Source organism: Cupressus sempervirens, chromosome 10 (genome assembly GCF_028749045.1).
Source record: "Cupressus sempervirens isolate cs-2001-9-10 chromosome 10, ASM2874904v1, whole genome shotgun sequence".
Classification (NCBI taxonomy): domain Eukaryota; kingdom Viridiplantae; phylum Streptophyta; class Pinopsida; order Cupressales; family Cupressaceae; genus Cupressus; species Cupressus sempervirens.
The window spans coordinates 545,017,086-545,038,066 of NC_143127.1; the positions used below are offsets into that span (position 1 = coordinate 545,017,086).

The 20,981-nt window shown below is 33.4% G+C and overlaps 1 pseudogene; it reads right to left on the bottom strand.

The window, feature by feature from the left end:
* Positions 1-648: 648 nt before the first annotated feature.
* Positions 649-7,870, bottom strand: LOC149535048 (multisubstrate pseudouridine synthase 7-like; annotated as a pseudogene).
* Positions 7,871-20,981: the final 13,111 nt, after the last annotated feature.

The window sequence follows — 20,981 nt, forward strand, 5'->3', positions numbered from 1 at the left end:
GGTAGATTATACCCAACCATGTCTGTAAGGTATATAAAATGGTCTCAATTACTTGAATGATAGAAGTAGTTGTTGTTTCAAAATTTTAATATAATGACCATGCAATCTAGACCTCAAGGCATCATTTCTTATACACTTTATTTTAAATCATGCTACCTAACTTTATAAGTCTATTTTTTAATCTTTATTTTTAATTATAATTCCATATTAGAATAAAGACTTAAATTTGTCCTTTGTAATCTATATCTCTATCTTTTTATAAAAATGTAGTCAAGTAGGTTCACTTAATGAAGGCTGCAAATACTTCAATTCCATGAGTTTTTCACATTACATGTCTAGAACATATTTTTCTTTGTACCACCATTTTAATTATTAAAAGCACATGTAAAACTAGCATATATAACAAACTCATAGATTAGGGGCATCTCCCAATAACAAATTTCCCTAACTATTGTCTCTTCATAGATGCTAATCATGCATAGAAGATAACTATCTAGGTCTGTGCTTCACTAACATGGATAGTGTTAATTAATGTTCCAATTTATATAAATAAGTATTTGTATTATGTGCACTCACATAATAGTGTACAAATGATCTTCTCTAGATATCCATAGAAAATGGTATTAGTTTGAAATATCAATCAACCATTCACTCATTCAAGGTCTTGCAAAAATCCATCAAGGTTGATTTTTTCAATAGTTCATGGACAACCATTATTGTGTAGCATTAAGTGGGAAGGGAAAATATTATTTAAAGAGAAATATGTGATGAAGCTTTAGAGCTATCATCATGATTAATTTCCTTCACATTTGTTTCTAATTTATCTTTAGCATACCTCTAACTATATCAGTATATCCTCCAACTACATTATTATGGGTTTTTCTCTCACTCCAAAGCCAACAATTTTTCAAGTTCAATTGGTTTTTCATTTGATGTTTTCTATAACACATTATTAACTCTATTATTATATTTAGCTAGTGCACCAAGATCTATTTTGACCAACTACTATGTAGGATCCTCATACTTAATGATATTCCACAAATAATCAATTAGTTTCTGGATTAATCTCCTATATCCTCCTGCTAGGTTCATTATTGAAAATTCCTTCACACTATGTGAGTTTTTTGACAAATTAACATAATTCTTTATAGCTAGATTATGACATATTTTAGCAATATCATTTGTAGGGTACATTACTCTTGATCTGGGAAGAGGAAATATGACATCTTGAATTGTTTAATATCCTAAAGCTATATCATCATCATCTATAATATTTTCTATACTAACACCTTCTTGAGATAAAATCACCCTTAATAGTCTCATCAATAATAGCAAAGTCATATCCAACATCATCATAAACAACTTCCTTTTCATCCTTACTACTTAGATTATGTTTATTTGCTTCTATTTACTAACAATACACAAGATCTCCCTATATTACTTTCTCAAATCCATATTTTTGAAATCTTGCACTAGCAACATGATTCCATAAATATATTTGATATCTATGAACATACCTTAAATTAGTCTCAATTCTTCAAATACTACAAATGGATTGTTGTAGTTTTTTGCATTCTTCTTTGGACATGTAAGAGTCACCCTTTCACTTATTAAATAATGAGTAATCTTCTTTAATGTTCCATTAATGTCCTTAGTGCTCTTATAATATTTTCTAACTTCTTTAGTATCTCTCTTCACTCCATTTCAAGGATCAAGAATCAATTCTACTACAATATTCCATTCACATTGTAGTGAGCTCATTTTGAATCACTTCTAAATCACTACATTCAAAAATAATTGATGAAGTCATTATTTCGTAATCCTTTTGTTGTCTCCTTAATAATATCAATTCTCTTTGAAAAAATATGACACAAATCAATTATGAATAGGTTTCCTTAAACTTGTCCAAGCACAAATGCATTCATCAGATAACATAAGTCTTCAACTTTGATGCCATACAATCTCTTGTTCAATGAAACAAATCTTGAAGCTTCATGTTTAAAGATGGTATATCTTTATGTTGTAACTTCTTGATTATATTTTGTGCTAGGAAATCCAAACTACATGATCTACATAATGAGAATCTTCACAATCATTATCAAAGCCTCTTGAATGGAATTATTCTCCTTACAAAGGTAAAATCACAAAAAAATTCCCCCATCCTCTGACAATCCATCTTCTCCTCTACTATCAAAATCTTGGTCAAAATTTCTTGAGAAACTTCCATCATACTTCCCGTCTTTGAATTTCTATCTTCCTTGCTTCCCTGGTTTTTAATTTTTTTGTTCCCTTGTCCTTGAAAATCCCTATTTCTTCTAGCTACACCTTCTTTGTTAGGATAGCACCTCATACAAACATATTTTTCATTAGAATCAGTTCTTTAATGGTATAGGTTTGGTGAATGAAAACTACATATACTTCAATGGTAGGAGTTTTTCTTATTCTATGTTTGCAACATATTTTCCTTTGCAACACCATTTTAATGCTCTCAAGCCTATTTAAAAATAGAGTATATATATTCCTTTGCAACACTATATACATATACATATCTAGAAATGGTTTGAATCAATCACACGATTTTATCCAATTGACACAATAAATCATCAACACCCTTTATAGTTTTATCTACTATTGTTGAAATAACAAGAACTGCATGTGATCCTTCACCAATTTAAATATCAGCTAAGTACTCTACTTCCCCTATAATTTGTATTTGAGTAGATAATTTTGGAAGTGGTTGTGACACTAGATACTCTGATAGGTCCCTCTAATTGAAATTGATGTATCTTGGGGAGATTGGTTGGATTTCTTCTTAGTTGTTGAATGAACTCAAATAGGTAGAAAATTTATGGGCCATAAAGACAAGTATTCCTATGGCTTCTAAATATCATGAACTAATATCACTATGGTAATGGTTGTAGACATGAGACAAATGAAGTGAATGACTGCAGAATATAACATTTTAATTATATTTTCATATCAAGATCAAACAATTCTAATCTACCTATTTAGAGTCATTTTATCCAAAAATTTAGTGAAAACTAATCCAATAATGGGTTGAAGTTACCTCAAAAGATGTAAATGTTATTTCTAGACCTAAATAGGCTTAAAAAATACATAAACCATGACCACTTTACTAGTATTTTCTTCTTCAATTCACTTTCTTTCTTTAACAATGTATAGTTGATTTTATAATTTAATCAGCTAGAAAACTGTTTGACACTTGTGAATAAAAAAAAATATGAGCTAGAATAAACTTGAATGGGTTTTACATGGAATTATAATTTTAGGAAAAAAACCTATTGCATTGGATAAGGGAGCATCACAGATCTCTAGAGGATCAACTAAGCTTCAACACCTACAACAACATCTTAAAAATTCACAACCACTATTACTTAGTGAAATTTCCCCGATAATGAATCTAGCATGAGGTATTGAAGAGAGACAACAATTTAATAAGATGTGTTATGCATTAATACAACTCTTCCAAGTCTCTAATAGAAGAAAAAGACATCCAAAATGCCTAGATGTGAACTAAAATGTCAAAGACCCTTCAATTTTCATTCTTGGCCAAACTGGATAAATAGTAAGTTATTAAGAAACTATTATAAAAATGAAATTGTTAGGATGATTGGAGGACTAATGCTTGCTTGAAATAGATGATTTCAAAACCACCAAGGCAAAGATGAAATTGCCTCCTATTCTGTAATTTTAGTTTTAAATTTCACTTAGTTTTAATGTTTGAACCCTATCTTCTGACCTCTTTGTGATGCCCTAGATCACTTAAAGCATCCAACTTAAGTAAAAATATTCTAGATTCAAAATCATTGAACTCCACTCTCATAGGAAATATTATAGCCTCATAAAATCTACTGACTAATATCATAAATAACTGACCCCTTGGACATGTTTTCTAATATTTGTATTATGGATCAAGTTTGAAGATTCCAAAATGTATTAATGGATCAAAGGACTCAAAAAGACTATTTTTCTTAAAAGGCTCCATATTGTGTTGAAATTTATTATTATTATTATGTTAAAGTGTTTTTATTATTGTCATGTCTTGGTGTTACCTATCTCTCTTAGTTAATGCTTATGAAAAGCCCCAAAAATGATAGCACATATACTAATAGCTGATCATACATGTACTAATAGTTAATCATTTTTAGCTTTCATAATTTTTGATTGGTACATTTGTGCAAAAAGTATTATTTTTTAGTGAGTGCCTACTAGGGGATGAACATAATGAGTTCTAGGTGAATGTTTTAAAATGAAACTTTTAGACAACCTGACACTCTAAGAGTTCGATGGAGAGTTCACAAAAAAATTTAACTAATTTTTGCATATAGATTAGGAACTGTAGGTACACAAAGTTAGCCTAAAACACTACTAGATTGTTTCCACTATATTATTATTTTGTTTAATAATGTTGAAAATTATTTTGTTAATTTTTGTAATATGTCATATTAATGTAAATATATATAAAATATCAATTGAATTCAATTAGAAATATGTTACAATAATAGGAAATTGTGTTAGACATAAGAATAGGAAAGTATGTTCTAAAATGAAACAAATTTAGCTCAACCCAATTCTAAAACAAAGAAATCAATAGCTGCAGGTGATATCACATCCTTCCTAGCAATTTATGTCTACCATAGATGATTGGTAATGCTACAATTACACTAAGACTAGTTTGATATGCACATCTGATATGTAATTTTTCTTCTATTCCAACAAATTACAATAATCTTACAACAATAGGTCCTTAAAATGCCCCTTCAAGATGATACAACTATAGACATATTAGTCAAGTTTGTTAATAGTGACATACACTTATTCAGATTGTAAGTATCTACTGAGCTTATTGTATAGTTAATAGTTTTTGCCAAACATTTCAATTATTGTTGAGTTCTTAGTTGCTACTGAGTCCTTTAGAAAAATTCTGTTGTTTATCGAGAAATTATAGTTATAGCAAAGATCAACAGTGTAAACCAAGCATCTCAATATATGCCAAGTTTACTAGTGAAAACCAAGTTGTGCAATGTTTAACAAGTTCACAGTTTATGTGATGCAAGTCCAGTTTTAACCAAGCTACTCAGTGTTAACCAAGTGACTTGGTTTATACTAAATTCGAGGTGATAATGTTTACCAAGCTATATAAATGTAAACAAATGATTTAATTTACAAGATGAGTTTCACAATATCTACTTAGTCACTAGTGTTGACCGAGTTCAAGACTACTTTTAAATGATTAGTATGGACCGAGCTTTTGCATCTACTAAGTGCATGACAATGTTGAGCATTGACAATGGATGTTGAGTATCAGAACTTCACCAAGTCAGTCTTTAGAACTTGAGTGTCTTCATTTGGGTTGACTTTGGAATATTTGTGTAAACTTGTATTGTGCCCAATTTTTCAATTGTATAATTGGATTGGTATATATGTAATAAATTGTATCATATCCAAGTGTGTGAATGAAAATGAAATATAATCAAGTATAATTAGAGAAGAGTAGAAAGTGTTAATTACAAAGGCTATAGTAGTATAAGGAGTAGCAAAGATTCATCTATCACAGCAAGGTAATTTGTACACTTAAAAGAATCTCATTCAACAAACCAAGGTGTAGATAAGAGATCAGCTACTGTTTCATCCTAACAGGTGGATTAGTCAAATTATTTAACAAGGTAGACTTGATAGTATTTTGTAAATCTCTTTACTGGGTGCATACTTCATTATATGTTTATAAATCCTTTAACAAGGTCGACCTAGCTGTCCTTATTGCTCCTAATAGGGAAAATCATAAGAAGTAATCAATGGAAGCCTTAATAGGCCAACTTTATAAGTTACAATACTAAAGCTTGTATGTATCATGCCCACCCTAGTTTTACTTTCTATTTGGAAGGTCTCTGGCTCACCAAATCTTTGTATCATATTGTTATGAATTCTTTCATGTTTTTGGTTTCTTATGCATACAATTATATCAAATTATATGTCATGGATTAAATGCTAATTAGAATATTGGATTAAGAGTTGATATAGAAGAAGTTTTAGAAGTTACTGATTCACCCCTCCCCTCTCAGTAACTTAACCTAGTTAAGAATATTTCCAAAAATTAGTATCAGAGCATTGTGGTTCTTAGAAGAAAAGCTTAACAACTTGAGCAAAGATCAAGGCCATGGAGATATTTAGACTTGACAAAGCTATTGACAATCAGAAGCTAGATTTGGAAATAGCTATTGCCCAACTCAAACAATCAAAGGAGCAACTCTCTCAATCCTTGAAAAGAGAAAAAGGAACTTACAATTCAAATGGATTATCATCTCTAAATTGAAGAAAGAATTGAAGATCTTTATTCAAGTAATCAAGATGAAGCCAATGAAGCAATCAAATAATTTCTAGAAAAGAATGGCTCAATATAAGAAAAAGTAAGAAAACTAAGAAGAGAATAAGAAATTAAATTAGTAAGGCTATGTGAATTCATGGAGCAAAAGAAAAAGATAAAAGAAGAGATAGAAGGAAAGAACAATGAAATCCAAAACCAATCCCTTTAGCAAGTATACTTTATTGATTAGCTCTCCAATGAAAATGAAGAAATCATGAGCCTAAGATCTAAAAAAAAAAATATTACAAAATGATCTCAACTTTGAAAGGAAAATCAATGTAAGAATGACAAAATTCCAAGTAGACATGAATCAATTGAATGAGAAAAATCTCTATAGAAAAAAAGGAAAAATAGGAATTGGATATACAAAAGAAGGAGAATCATCCAAGCAAGGAGATGAAAAGAATCAAAGACCTAATTGCAATCATTGTGGTAAGATAGCTCATACATCAAATAAATATTGGAGCAATGGAAAATAAAAATTCAATGTAAAGTGCAATAATTACAATTAGCATGGTGATAAGGCTAATGAACGCAAAGAGAAACCAAGATTTGAAGGCAAATGTCACAAGTGAAAGAAACATGGACACAAGTTATTAGAATGCAAAATAAAGATATTGAATCTAGTAGAGCAAATTGTGAAAGCAATATTTGGTTGGGATATAACACTTGGTGTAGATATCATTATTGTGAAGAATTTGGACACATTAGAATAAATTGTGTAAAGCATCATTTGAGGAAAAGAGATACTACTAAAAGATGTTTCATTTGTATAGGACTTGGTCATCTTGCCAAGAATTTCATGAATACTTGTAGAATTGAAGATGACAAGAAGGAAAAAGCTAATAACATCCAAAAATAGATGAGACAACAATGGGTTTTAAAGTCTATTGAGTATACAAGTCTAAGCAATGTTGATCAAGTCACTCAAGAATTAGGTGACTCTACCATTTCTAATTAAGTTCTCAAGAGAGAACTAAGACTATGCTACCAAAGAAAACATTCAAAATAGTTCTAGATTGAGAGAACAAAATGATCCAAATTTGTATTTAGGATACAAAGAGATCACCAAGTAAAAAGGTAATAGTGTTTACCGAGTTACCTTTTGTACCAAGTGAGGTTGGGAGTAACTAAATTCTATATTATTACCGAATGACAGAAGACTCTATCAAGTGAGGTCAAGAGTAATGAAGATGCATATGGTTATTGAGTCATAAAGACTTTGTTGAATGGTCAATACAAGAATAGAGGATGACAGTCTATCAACATGATGTCAATCAATCTACCTTTTTTGCTAAAGCATTTATGGAAAATTTTTGATCAAAAGCGTGGAATCGAATTCATTCTTACTATAAAATTCTCAAAATCTATTGCAAACTATGATATTTAGAGCATCCAAGTGATTCGAGTGAATTATTAGTGAAATATTTTGAATTCTCTCAAAACCTACCGATTGAAGATTTGTAAGGCCTCACCCCGAGCCATCGTAGCATTAGTTGATACTTTATTATTTTGATACTTAGGACTCAATATGCTAGGACATTATTTGATGCACTGAACATTATTATGTTATTTTATGATGTGCAATGCTTTACTTCAGTTATTTTATTTTGTCATTTAATGCTTTAGGAACATGTATAATGATGAAGTAAATGAATGCAGAACTAACACTTTAATTACACAATTTTAATGGTAAAAAATATGAGTAGAATGAGATAAACAATTGACTATTAGAAAGATGGATGTTTTAAAGTTACATGATTTTCCTGATACGTAATGTACATATATGCATGTGATTTCTTGAACTACTAATGTGTGTAATTAGTGTGCAGGATATTAAAGACAGAACTGTACCTCTTGCCAATTTGTGCTAATTTGCATGGTATTCCTTATAAGGTTGTTATATAGTCTTAAAATTCTCCTAGCTTTTGTTTGGGTTCTATTAAGTCTTTAAGGCCTAAAAAGTATAAATTTAAGTACCCTAGGGGTAAGGGTAGGGGTTGGGAGTACTTTCCACCCCCTTAGCCTCTTAGGTTGACTTTTAGGGTCACTCAAAAACCCTACTTTTGGTTGAATGCAAAAATTGGTTTGTCTCCTTCATGAGTTGGTGACTTAACTCCACCTTGGGGTTATCTAAAGTCTAGTTGAGTTAGGATCATATTTAGAGGCATTTTGGGAAAGTTTTGGTTTTGTTACTCAATCTCTAGTTTTTAGAGAGAAGTTGAAGATTGAAGGAAAGGAAGGATAAGCTCTTCTCAACTTGTCATTTTACCATAACTTTTTTTGTGAAGGTAGGGTTCTTCACTCTTTTGATCTTGTTTCTTCTTATTTTTTATGCTTGATTCATGCATAAGGCATTATGATGATCTTTGTATTGCTTGTATGTGTGTGTTGAGGCTATTTTGGGAGGGATCTTAACTTATTCTTGGATGTCATTCTTATTCTTTGCTTTGAAATTTGGAGGGGATTTCATAGGGATTGTTTTAGCATTACTCACCCTTGGATAGGGGAGAAGTGGCCAAGTGTGGGGGAAGGGCCTTAGTTGGACCTCAATAGTGTAGAGTCTCCTCTCATGGTGAGAAGACGGAAAAAGGGTAGGGTGTATGGGCCCCTACTTGTCATCCCATACCTTGTGTAAAAATTTGAATTCTTGAAGAAGGGAAGGAATGAATACCCTTGTTATATTGGCCCTGAAAGGGAATTGTTGAAGAATAGAAGTTCTTGAATTTTAGCCTCGAAAGGGCTATGTTATGGTATGGTGATTGACATCTCCTATTGAGAAAATCCACCTCCCCCAATTTTGGTTCAATGTTGAACCTATTGTGCAAAATTGAGATGAGAATGCATGCTTGAATTGTTCATCATATATGTTGTTTTACCTCGAGTTAGTTCTTGTCTTTCTCATGGTTCCCTTAGTGTATTGGAGATATTGAAAAAGACCTCTTATGAAAGGTCTAGAAGAGAATTCAATTGAATTGTAACATTATGTAAAAAAAAAAATGTAATTAAGTTTTGATGTATTGGCAAGGATGTCAGGTTTTCTTAATGGTTCTTTCCCAATGGAGCCTTGAACCAAGTTGATTAATATAGATAAAGAATTGAGAAAACCTCCTTCATTGTATCTTATTTTATTTCATCTCATGTATAGGTGTGTGGAAGAATAGTCTAAATTTTGATGTTTTCGAACTATGCAATTCTCAAGTTTTCAATTATGTTAAGGAAGAAATTTTGTTATGTTGAAATTTTCAATGACTCATGCATATTGGTAGATAAAACAAACCTCAGATGGTTGATAAACAAAATTTATTCAACCCTCTTGTTAACAAAATGATTGGTGAATTCAATTTGTAGAGAAAGAAGATATAAACCTCGTATAAAACCCCTTAATACAAAAAAATGCCTTGGAGAAATTATGCATGTTGGAAAATGTTCTACACTCTATATATATATATATATATATACACACACACCTCTTATTATAAAATCAATTTGCAAGAAAAAAGTTGACACTTAAAAAAAAAGCCTTGACAAAAAAAATGAACACTCGCAGGAGCATTTTGCTCTCTAGAATTTGTATGAGAGGCAAAAATTTAATTCAGTAAGCAACAGAGCATATTCTATATTGATTCCCTTTTTTTAAAAATCTACTTATCAAATCCTTTAAATATAATAATAAATAACTTTGGTGTTAGGAACAAGCAAAAAATGCAATATATATATACTTTTTAATAATCTAAATATCCTAACATGTCTACCTACTTAACCTTAACACTTAATTACTTCTCCATCCTAGGCACATTCCTATGGACTAGCATGCCTAACATAACATCCCTTGCAAGTCAAATGGATTGGGGAAGTGCATCACCTAGGATGTGATTGGGGAGAGATGGGTGATGAAAACTTTTAAAAAAATTAATACATATCTTGTCAGCCATTGCATAGGTGTCAGTTTGGAAACAAGGGCAAACTTGATCTTTAAAAAAATTCAATGCAATTATGGTGACTCAACCCAAGTACCTCCCATGAAATTTGCAGCCAGATTGATCGCATGACTTGGCAAGGAAGGTGGTTTTTTTTGAAGTGGGCAATTAAGCGAAGGCAGATAAATTTGTTTAAAACTATATCCACCATCACCTTTTAAGCACCTAATTCCTTGGGTCCTTGCATGCATGTGGGAAGGGGGGGATAGACCTATGAGTTGCAGTCTTGGGCAGCATGTGGAGTGGGGAAAGGTTTAGGGTGGATGGGATAGGTGTGTAGGGGGAATTATCTCAGGAGGTTGGTTAGTTTATTATTTTAGTTTAGTTTTTTTTATTTAAAGTTTTTAATTTAAATTTAGTTTAGTTTAGTTTAATTTTATTTAAAATTTAGTTTAAAGATAGTTTGTTTTTAATTAATAGCATGTTTAATTAATCTAAATTATATATTTTTTAATCTATTTTAATTATAATGTGACTTTACTTACAAGATAGTATGAGTTTCCCTCTAGTACTTAATGATAATATGTTTTGATTTTAAATAGATTATAGATTTAAGCAAACTGTTATTAAAATATAGTTATTTAGTTATACATGAGACATTAATTTAAATAGTGAGTTCTTTTATTTAATGTTTCAAATAAATACGTTTTATATTAATAAAACATTCAAATCATTAGTTAAATTATTAATTGATATTTTTACCTAATAGATTTATTTTGATTAAAGATAATAGGACTTAAATCTTTTTGTAAATTATGTTTGACTTTTGTTCAAAGGATGCGAGATTTTAGAAGTATATAAAAGTAACATTGTGATAAAACTTTTAATATTGAAAAGTGGATTGTTAAATTATTTAATCGATTTAATGATGAGAGTTAAATTAACAATTTATTCATGTATGAAGATTATAAAACTTAAGATAGAATGTCCAAATATTGTTCAAAGAACCATGAATTATACCTTAAAATGATTCGATCATATTGATGGGGACACAACCCAAGAATAGAATGGACACAATAGAAAAGGGAAATTGTATTAATTGAAAAATAAGCTAGTACATTCAGTACAAAGAAAATAAACTTTAAAACATGCCCTAAGGGCTTACAATAGCATAAATGTGGAGATAATTTCTCCTTTCAGTACCTCCTCTCAAACTCCACTCCGAACTGCCTTTTACAATGCCAGAAATCTCCTTAAATAGACCCCAGAGGGTTAAGGACTAGGAGTACATTCTAGAAAGTGCTAGTAGGCATCCACCAACCAAATAGAAGGTTCCAGAAGCTACATTAGAAGTCGGTGCAAATCTAGAAAAATCCAGAAATGGTAACCAAACTTTTGGGAGGCATAACTTTTGAACCGTAGCTCCGATTGACGAACCGTTTACATTTTTGGAAAGCTCTCAAAGCGCTCTATAGTCCTATGGACAGCTTCACTCGTCCCCCATTTTTTGGCCCTTTTTGAGGTCATTTAATGCCCCTAACCTAACTTTGAAGCATTCTTAGGAGGTCTCCAAAACTCAAAAAATTGCAATAACTTTCAAACCGTGGGGCCTTTTGACCTGATTCTTTTTCTAGAATCCTCTAAATCAAAATTACATTCATCTAGCCAATTTACACCTCCTAGTTCACCAAAATGATGGCTCAATTATATACTCCTATTTTTTTGAGATTTACACAAACACTGATAGTGGAACTGTGAGAGTTGGAACCTTTATTTGACCCAAATGGGTATCCAAAAATGAAAACACATGAAATAGAAACTATGTCTAAGTATTTTTTTTGGGTGACACAGGATTGCCCTTATACCTCTGGATGCTCCTACATCACATATCAACCTTAGTGAACATTATTATTATTATTATTTTAAAAAAAAATTATGTGTGTTTTTGCCCTCATATTTTGGGCATGACAAGATGGCATCCAATAGTAGCAAGGCAAAGTGAGGTTTAGACATTCTAGTTCATGGAGTGGAATGGAAGGCATTGGACTTCATGCTCACTCCTGCAATCATTGAAACACTAGATCCAAGTGGAGCATAGTCACAAAACCCTCCAAAGGTACTATTGATCAATGATATTTGAACTCACTTTAAATGTGTTATTCAAGAGATTGGCACTCTGGAAATGGATGATGCCCTGAATAAACTATGTGTAAATGGAGTTTTAAATTCTGAGCATCAACACCTAGAAACTAAAGGGTTAACTCACATCACTCACATGCCCCATGAATTTTAAGTAAAAAGGATTAGGTTTATCCTTAGTTGGGTGCATAATGGATAGTTGTGGTTGGAGCAACCAATATTGATCACAAATAAGATGATTCATTGAATCATTAGTCTCCCAATGTTAGTTAAAGTTAAAACAACCAAAACCCTAGGTCAAGCTAAACTAGAAAAGAAAACCCTAGAAAAATGGGATGGAAGAGGTATGAAGATTAGTAGTGTCATAGAAATGGAGTTGAAATTCAAAATCCATATCATTGCACACAAGATTTATAGCTCAAGCAGGTTAAACAACATGTCATGTGAAGCAATTGACCTTGCATACAAGGTAGTGAAGAATAATCTATCTTTCAACCTTCCCGAGATGTTGTTGAGATAGTCCAACAAAAATATGAAAATAATTAGGACATCAAAGAATAATCCATGTAATTTTGGCTCCCTGTTAACATTTTTATTCTTTTATGCTCAAACAATTTTCCCTTCAAAAGGCACTATTGTTTGGAGAAAAGATGTGCATGTACTTTATCAGATCAATGAGTATATTGCTGAAATGGGTGAGAACTATAATAGTATTATGGACAACTATTTTGATGAATTTAAGGAGAAAATGAACAATAGATATCAAATCCCCAAGAAACTTGTTGAAGATTATAAGGATGATGTGTGTTTCATGGTGGATAGTGAAAAAGTATACATTTAGGTAGTCAGGCCTAGAATAGCATGGTGAAACCTCTTGGATATGAGGTTAATATTGATGAAACTAAAGACATCATTGAGTTAATTGTTAATGAACCAATTTATCCTAAGGCTACATATTTTGGTACATATGATGAAGCAAAAGCTAGGATAGAACTAGAAATAAAGCTCCCTTAGGCAGTTAACAAAGGAAAGAAAAGAATTACTAAACTAAAACAAGTTCTACCCTTTTGTTAATCGAGGGAAAAGGTGAGGATGAGGAATAAAAGGGTGAGGAAGAATCTAAGGAAGAAGAAAAATTAAGGAAGAAGGGTAAGGTAAGTATCACCAAGCTACGAAAGTTAGAAGAAATCTAACAAGGAAGGAGGAGACATTATATTCAAAAAACCTCCACCCACTTCCAAGAAAAATTGAAAGATCTAGAAGTTGGAACTGATTTAAAAAACTTTAAGGCATTAAAGTATGAAATTAGAATAGTTGAAGTATACAAGCAGATAGAAGATTTGGTAATGGACAAAATGGGTAAACGAAAATACTCATCAGACTAGCTTTCTTCTCAAATTCCTAATGTTTTGTTGGAGAAAATTAAGCCAAGATGGGAATTTTCCATGAAAACTATCAAAGACATCTATGGGAAAACTCAGAGTTAGCTTCTATCAAGCATATCAGATGTAGAGGTAAAAAAGTCACTAAAGAAAAATGAAGAAAAATTGACTCTAAAATTCAACACTTATCTGATTATGATGAAATATATTGAAAATGTTGTAAGGAATGTAGCTAACACTTGGAAAAATGTCTATCTTTTACATAAACTTAGTGATTTTCTTGATGATGTCAAAGATGATGATGATGATGATGAGGAAGAGAAAGATGAAGAATAAAATGTTGAAAAATCAACTCATTTTGATAGCATTGATGATGAATAGGAACATTAGCAAGAGGCCACCAAGGAAGTAACACAAGATGATGAGGAAATTGATCTAGTTAAGATAGTTATAGTAGTCATTGCCTCACTTCCTCACTCTCCAAGAAAACTAGTGACAACATTAAGTGTAGAGATAGCCCCAATTGGATTAATTGTGACTATTAGTGTGAATACAAATGTTCAATCACTCTTTGCTACAATTCAACTTAGCACATAATTTACTAAAGTGACCTCCACTTTATCTACTAAGCTATGAACTCTTCCCTCTTCTACTGAGTTGGCTACATCAGTTTTGAACACATTAATTTTGGATCCTTAAGGTATTTCTATTAGTATTCCTTCAATAAGTGCATTATCAGTTTTTATAGCTAGTCCTAGTATGTCTACAATTATTTCCATTTTGGGCACATAAGAAATAAGTGCAAGGATAGTTGATACCAAGGCTTAATCAAGCACAAAATTTTAGGATAAAGGAAAAGAGATGGAGGAAGAAATAGACCTAGATGAGGAATTTTTAATCCCTAATTGGGACATCTACAAGCTTAATCCAAACCAAATATAGACATTTGGTGAACTACTCTAGAAGAAAGCCAAGTAACAGAGATTAAGAGAGGAAAGTGATAAGAAATTTAAAATTATTTGTAGAAGCTACAAGTATAGAGGTTGATTCTTCACATCCTTTTTTTTATGAACTAATAGAGGCAATCTAGAAGTTAAATGAAGACTTAGATGTACAAGATAAATTACTATAGAAAGAAGAAAAGAAATTTGAAAATAAAGTGTTGGAGCACATTTCTCAACAAATAGCTATCTATCAAGTAGAAATTTCTACAATTTTGGGTTCTCTAGAAATATCTTGTACAAATGAATCATCACTTTTTGGTAAGCTATGTGATGTTTCTAATTTTACCAAGGAAATAAAGAACAAATTGTCCAAAATAGATGAAGATCTCAAGGCTCATGCTCAGAAGTTACAACTTGACCCAAGTTCAAGTTCAAGTTTTGTTCACTTCAAAAAGATAAGGTTTTTGATAGAAATGCAAGCAGAACTACTTAAAGAAGAAGCAAGGATCAAATCTACATTGGTAGATATATAGAATATAATTCTTCCCAACATGGATACACTATAGAAACATATTGCACATTCTCAAACTCTCATCCATCACAATGACTTCTCCATAGTAGGGCACATGATAAATTTGTCAGCAAAAATGCAGATTTCACTTCACACATGTAAGGTCCTACAAGACAATTGGGATAAAAATTTGGTTATCATACTCAAGGTACACACAAATTTTTTCTCTTAGTTTGGTGTTACTATGTAAATAAATAGAATAAATCTTTGGCATTAATGTTAAAAAGGGGGAGAAAAATAAATGTATAGGGGAAATATATACTATGAATAAGAAGATATGAGAAAGATGTATAGGAGGAGATAGATGGACAAAGATGTAAAATGTTATGGGGCAGAAAATGTAATAACTTGTAAAAGAAATAGGGGAGAAAGATATGTATAGTAAGTATATGTTGTATATAGCAAGAAGATGTATAGTATATTGTATGAAAGAACCTTACCATGTGTAGATATATATCTTACAAAATCAGTTTTGAAAATTTTCAAAAATAGTACACTCTACCAAGCTAGTATCACAAGATGATGAATAAAAGGTATTTAGGAAACTTTTTGAATTCAATTTTTCCTGATAAATTTTTTTGTCACTAATGCCAAAGAGGGAAATTGTTGACATAGTAGTCAAGTTTTTTATTAGTGATATATACTTAATCAGATTGTAAGTATCTACTAAGCTTATTGTATAGTTAATACTGTTTGCCAAGCATTTCATTTGTTGTCAAGTTCTACAACTACTACCAAGTCCTTTGGAAAAATTCTAGTGTTTTTTGAGCAATTACAGTTATAGTCTACGTAAGAAATGTAAATTGAGCATCTTAGTATATGCCAAGTTTACCAAAGCAAACTAAGCTATGCAGTGTTTATCGATTTTTTAATTTATGTGATGTGAGTCGAGTGTTAACTGAGCTACTTAGTGTTAACCAAGTAACTTAGTTTATACTAAACTCAAGGTAATACTATTTAATAAGATATATAGAGGTAAACAAGTGATTCAATTTATATGTAAAGTTTCACAATATCTACCAAGTCACCAGTGTAGACTGAATTCAAGACTACTTGGAAGTGATCAATATGGACTGAGCTTCTATATCTACTAAGTGAATAATGATGCTAAACATTGATACTAGATACAAAGTATCAAAACTTCTTCAAGTCAATCTTCAAAACCCTAGTGTCTTCATTTGGGTCGAGTTTGGAATAGTTGTGATGCAGGAGCATCCAGAGGTATAAGGGCAATCCTGTGTCACCCAAAAAAAAATGTACTTAGACTTAGTTCTTATTTTATGTCTTTACATTTTTGGATACCCATTTGGCTCAAATAAAGGTTCCAACTCTCATAGTTCAACTATCAGTGCATTTGAAAATCTCAAAAAAATAGGAGCATGCAATTTGGCCATCATTTTGGTGACCTAAAAGGTGTGACTTGGCCAGATGAAGGTAATTGAGATTTAGAGCATTCCAAAAAAAGAATCAGGTCAAAAGGCCCCACGGTTTGAAAGTTATTGCAGTTTTTCAAGTTTTGGAGACCTCCTAAGAATGCTTCAAAGTCAGGTTTGGGGCATTAAATGACCTTGAAAAGGGTCAAAAAAGGGGGACAAGTGAATCTTGTCCATAGGGCTATAGAGCGCTTCGAGAGCTTTCCGAAAATGTAAACGGTTTGTCAATCGAAGCTACGGTTCAAAAGTTATGCCTCCCGAAAGTTCGGCTACCGTTTCTGGATACTTCTAGATTTTGCACCGACTTCTAACGCGGCTTCTGGAACCTTCTATTTTGTCGGTGGATGCCTACTAGCACTTTCTAGAATGTACTCCTAGTCCTTAACCCTCCGGGGTCTATTTAAGGAGATTTTTGGCATTGTAAAAGGCAGTTCGGATTGGAGCTTGAGAGGAGGTGCTAAAAGGAGAAATATTCTCCAGATTTATGCTATTGTAAGCCCGCAGGGCATGTTTTGAGTTTATTTTCTCTGCACTATTTGTACCAGCTTATTTACTCAGTTAATATAATTCCCCCTTTCTATTGTGTCTATTCTGGTTGTTGGGTCGTGTCCCCATCAAGTGGTATCAGAGCCGGTTTTCCTAAGTGTGTAGATAGAGCGCCGACTGTGAGGCAGTTTGCACCAGGACTGTGTGGTTGTGGGTTCGAATTAGAAGATGCCTCCATGAAGAGAGCATGGTGGAAGGGCTAGAGCTGTTGATCTTGAGGAGGTTAGAGCCCTCCAGAGACAGGTACAAGCATTGCAAGAGGAGCTTCGTAGAGGAGCAAATATTGCCGCAGATGACAATAGTGAGGATGACAATGAAGAGGAAGTAATGGAAGTTGGCAGGGAAGTTATGAATCCTGTAGAGGAAAGGCTTTTTAAGGCCATTTCTAGGTTTGGGAAAAGACCTACAATTGAAGTGGGTATATTCTCGAGAAATTTGAAACCAGATGAGTTGATCGATTGGATCAATGAACTGGACGAATACTTTGAGTATGAGGATATAAGGGACCCGGATAGGGTTAAGTTTGCAAAGGCCAAACTAAAAGGCCATGTCAAAATCTGGTGGCAAGAGATTCAACTGGAAAGACTTAGAAGAGGAAAGGAGAAGATCACAAGATGGGATCGCATGGTGGACAAATTGAAGAAACAGTTCATTCCTGTGGACTACGAGCTTGATCTGTTTAAGAAGATGCATGGGTTAAAGCAAGTAGGAAGGTCAGTCCAAGAATATACAGAGGAGTTTTACTGACTCTTGATTAGAGCAGGGCATGCAGAAGCAAATAAGGAGAAGGTTGCTCATTATATCAGTTGGTTATGACCTAGCATCCAAGAGGAACTAAGTCTGGTAAGAATGACCAGCGTTGAAGAAGCATACCAGTTTTCCCTACGAGTTGAAGAGAAGCTGAGTAAAAGGTTTGAAGGAAGACAAAGAGGGCGTGGTCAAGGAGGAAGGGGAAGTAGTAGATCATCTGGAGGCCACAATGAAACTCAAAAGAAAAATGAAGATGAGGGTACTAGTAGGAACCAGAGGAATGAGGGTTTCAACCGCTCCCGTGATCAAGACTTTGGAAATCAAAGAGGAAGAGGTAGAGGACGTGGGCAAGGAAGACGAGGCTTCCGTGGTACCTATTTCCATTGCAATGAAGAAGGTCATCGTGCCTTTGAATGCCCTCAAAGACAAGGAAGGATAGATAGGAGAGCTGAGGGCCAAGCTAGGGTTGCTCATGTGGATGAGGATGCACAATCATCACATTCAGAGGATGCAGAAAGAGGAGAGACCTTGGTAAATGAAAGAGTCCTACTAAGTGGTGAAAATGAACCAGGACAACGGAGGAGTTTGTTTCGTACTAGATGCAAGTGTGAGGATAAATGTTGTGATGTGATCATTGATGGTGGTAGCACTGATAACTTGGTATCCGAAGAGATGGTCTCTAAGCTGAAGCTCAAGAGGGAGAAACATCCCTAGCCCTATCGGATTTCCTGGGTAAAAGATGATCATATGGTCCTGGTAAGTGAACAATGTTTAGTAAAATTCAAAATTGGGAGTTACCATGATGAAGTTCTCTGTGATGTTATTCGATGGATGTTTGCCATCTATTGTTGGGTAGACCATGGCAGTTTGATAGACATGCAATACATGATGGGCATGCAAACACATACTCTCTGACAAAGGATGGAGTTCACCACAAATTGAAGCCCATGAAAAAGGAAGGTGAAAAGGTATGTAGCAGTGCTAGGATTTGTCTTGTTGATGGAAGGAAGTTTTTAGATGGCATGAAACATCAGCGTATGTGCTATGCTTTGATTCCTAGGAAAGATAAAGAAGGTAGTAGTGAAATACCATTTGAAGTTTCAGATTTACTAGGGGAATTTGGAGATATTATCTCTGATAACGTTCCAGATGGATTGCCACCAGTAAGGCAAATTAGTCATCAGATAGATCTGATTCCAGGAGCTAGTTTGCCTAACAAGGCTGCTCATAGGATGACTCCTACTGAAACAGAGGAGCTAAATAGACAGGTTCAGGAGCTATTGAGGAAGGGCTTGATTTGAGAGAGCCTGAGTCCATGTGTAGTACCTGCAGTACTCACACCAAAAAAGGATGGAGAGTGGAGGATGTGTACAGATTCCTGAGCTATAAATAGGATAACCATCAAGTACCGATTTCCTTTGCCAAGGATGGATGATCTTATGGACTACTTGAGTGGAGCTGAGTACTTCACAAAGATAGATCTAAAGAGTGGCTATCATCAGATACGGATTCGAGAAGGAGATGAGTGGAAAATAGCCTTCAAGACCAAGGAGGGTCTTTATGAGTGGTTAGTCATGCCCTTTGGATTGACGAACGCCCCAAGCACCTTCATGCGGCTCATGAATGAGTTACTTAAGAAGTTCTTGAGAAAATTTTTTATTGTCTATTTGGATGATATTTTAATTTTCAGCAAGACTTTGGAAGAACATTTACTACATATTCGTAGTGTCCTTGAAAGGCTAAGGGAAGAGAAACTGTTAATTAATCTAAAGAAGTGTGTCTTTGCAAAAAGGGAGTTAGTCTATTTGGGATTTGTTATATCACCTGAAGGTCTCAAAATGGATCCAGAGAAGGTAAAAGCCATCCTAGAATGGCCTACTCCAAGGTTTGCTACTGAGGTAAGATCATTTCATGGTCTAGTTAGTTTTTACAGGAAGTTTATTAAGAATTTCAGTGGCATATGGGCACCTCTAACTGATACAATAAGAGGGGATAGAAAAGAGTTCAAATGGACTGCAGCAGCTGCGAGAAGTTTTGAATTGCTAAAGAAGAAGGTGACTGAACAGCCTGTGTTGGCACTTCCAGATTTCAGAAAAGTATTCCAGGTGGACTGTGATGCTATTGGTAGCGCTATTGGGGCTGTATTAAGCCAAGAAGGTAAGCCTATTGCATATTTTAGTGAAAAATTGAATGATGCAAAGAAGAAGTATTCTGTTTATGATCAAGAGTTCTATGCGATAGTTCAGGCCTTAAAGAAATGGAGGCATTATTTATTGCCAAAGGAATTTGTTTTGTATACTGATCATCAGGCATTACAGTACCTAAATAGCCAAGGTAAATTGAATCAGAGGCATATGAAGTGGGTAGAATTCTTGCAGAGTTATACATTTGTGTTGAAGCATAGAAGTGGAAAATCTAACAGGGTTACAGATGCATTAAGTAGGAGACAGTTGTTGCTTACAACAATGTAGGTTGAAGTAGTTGGGTTTGATGAACTCAAGAATTTGTACCCTGAGGATCCTAATTTTGCTGAAGCATGGAAAGCTTGTAAAGAACCTGTTGCTGTAGATAGAACCAAGTTGTTAGACTATTTGATTCAGGATGGCATGTTGTTCAAAGGTAGTCAATTGTGCATTCCAAGGAGTTCCATGAGGGAAAATCTGATTAAGGAGAAACACAGTGGAGGGATGGCAGAACATTTTGGTCGGGATAAGACCATTGCCATTCTTAGAGAACATTATTTTTGGCCTCAAATTACACAGGATGTGAAGAAGTTTGTACAGAGTTGCCAGGTTTGTCAAGTTGCCAAGGGGTTTAGTCAAAATACTGGCCTATATCAGCCATTGCCTGTTCCATCAAGGCCATGGGAGGACATAAGTATGGATTTTGTTCTTGGATTGCCAAGGACACA